Below are 2,389 nucleotides of genomic sequence, written 5' to 3'. Positions count from 1 at the left end.
AGTGAATTTTGGGAGCAACCTGCAAAGACCTGTGCCAGAGAAAGAGGCTGCAAGGTGCATCTACCACACACGCAGGAGCCAATGATGGATATGGATGAGCCTGCCAGGGTAGAGTGCCCTTCCCCCAGTGCCATCCCAAGGGCCCTGCCTTGGATGGGGTTGGAGCTGAAGGGAAGATGAGGCGCTATGAGAGGGAAGACAGCACTACTAAGCTTTCCAGGAGTCCAAGTTCGCAGCAGGTTGGCCTGGAGAAGATTACCTTTAAGTGGAAAAGTTCAGATTGGACTGAATTATTGAATTAAGACCGCCCAGCTGACTGAAAGGGACCATAAAAGCTTTGAGACCTGCCTGAGACTTCATCCAGGCACAGGAAAAGGACAAATCCAGAAAGTAGGTTTGAAGTAAATGTGGGAGAAGGAAAACAGTTGCTTTGTTATCACACTTGTGCCCATCTTAATCAACAAAATAGTAACAAATATAAGAAATATTTTAAAACAAATATTGGATCATACTGGGTTCTTATGTAAATTAAATGTTTGATGTTTGTCATATAATAGCATAATGCTTGGCACATAATAAATACCAAATAAGTGTTAGCTATTATTTTTCTTAATAAGAATACTAACATTCTAACCTGCCTTTTTAATTTAACAATATATCCTAAATATATTTGCATGTTAATAAGTACAATTATGGCACATAACCAGAATGAGATCCACAATGTCTGTTTTATTCACTAATGTATCCTATTTACAACAGTGCCTAGCACATAGCAGGTAATCAATTGCTAAATGAATCATTTCAAGTGGCTATAATGTGTTGTTGTATGGAATGTACTATATTTATTCATTGATCTCCTGTTATTGGTTAGAAAACATTGGAAACAACCACATCTAGGTTGTTTCCAATCTTTCATGATGATAAACAAAACTCTAACAAATATCCATAGTTTTGGATCTTCATGTATCTCCTTCATTATTTTCTTGGTATAAGTTCTTAGAAGAGGAATTGCTGTTAAAGGGTATGAATGTTTTATTAAAACTTTGAAAATTACCAAATTGCCCTCTGGAGGGATTTTGAGGCTATGGAAGAATTAGGAATTTCCAAGTACAGAGATTATTTTTATTATCTTTGCATAGCTCTGATATTTCCCAGTTCCAAGAGTTTTGGCATGGCTTCAACCAAGCAGGCTTTCTGCAAGGTTGAAAATTAAAACACATTTTGGGAACTTTTTCTAGGATATAGTTGACTGAATGAAATGGAAGGGAAAACAAAGCAATTCAGCCGTGGTGAGTAACTCCTCAGCCCAGGAAGCCTCAGCTTGGAAGAGAACAGATTCCTCTCCAAGCATCACAGAGAAGAATTATAAGTCAAGAATACAACTAACTGCTTACTGAGCACCCACGAGGAATGGCACTGTGCTGGCTGTTGCGGACACACGAAGCCCAGTATGTGCTATTCCACAGCATTGACCACTTCAGCACACGGTGGCCTCTCTCTGCTACCCCCTCCCTTCCCCTCTTTCCCTGCCTTCCAGCCCCAATGCCCAGAATGTAAACTTTCCAGGGAACGGCCTTTGTTTATTTCATCTTGCATCCCTGGCACACAGCAGGAAAAATGCAGTAGATGCAGTGCATGTTTGTAAAACTGAACAGAACTCCCCCTAGGAAAATTCTAGAGGGGCTGGCACAAAGTCTGGAAAACATACACATGTACACACATTTGAATGGCTAATGCCAAATGTGAGAAGCTCAACCGCTGTCATTTTGAGTTCTCACACTAGAAGCTCAGGCAGATATTGAGTTTTGAGCCCCTTCTCAGATTGGTCTTCTGACCCAGATTTGTTCAGTAACAGGATCTAGTTAGACTAGATCACTGTGATGAAGCTTCACTCTGCTTCCTTATGTGGAATAGCAGACAAATATTGAAGCCCACATAAGCTTGAGACCATGAGCCAAGCAACTCAAAAGATTGCATACCTCCCTTAGCATTTGTGTGTTGAATCTGCATTCGGGGCTTTGGCACGTTCTCTGGACATTGTCAGTGGGTGAAGCTATATGGTGGAGATGACTGGCTGCCTACCCAGTGTCCATTCACTCCTGCTTCTTCACTATGGAACCCATTATTATTAGAGATAGCAAAGTACCTAATTTAAAAATTACATTTCTAGGCCTGCTTTCAGGACAGGGGTAGCCAGTGATATATAAAGGGAGTTGTTGGGTGAGACTTCCAGGAACACTCTTAAAGGAGCCCTATTCGTCTACTATGTGGCTTTGTTCTTCCTGACTTCCTCCCTTCTCTCTTCTTGTTACCTAGGTCACAGATACAGTAGCTGGAGCTCCAGCAGCCACCTTGTGACCATGAACTTAAGGATGGAAATCAGTACTAG

Source organism: Kogia breviceps, chromosome 11, assembly GCF_026419965.1.
Source record: "Kogia breviceps isolate mKogBre1 chromosome 11, mKogBre1 haplotype 1, whole genome shotgun sequence".
In the NCBI taxonomy this organism is placed as follows: Eukaryota; Metazoa; Chordata; class Mammalia; order Artiodactyla; family Physeteridae; genus Kogia; species Kogia breviceps.
The sequence above is the reverse complement of the archived record's forward strand: the minus strand, read 5'-3'. Positions refer to the sequence as shown.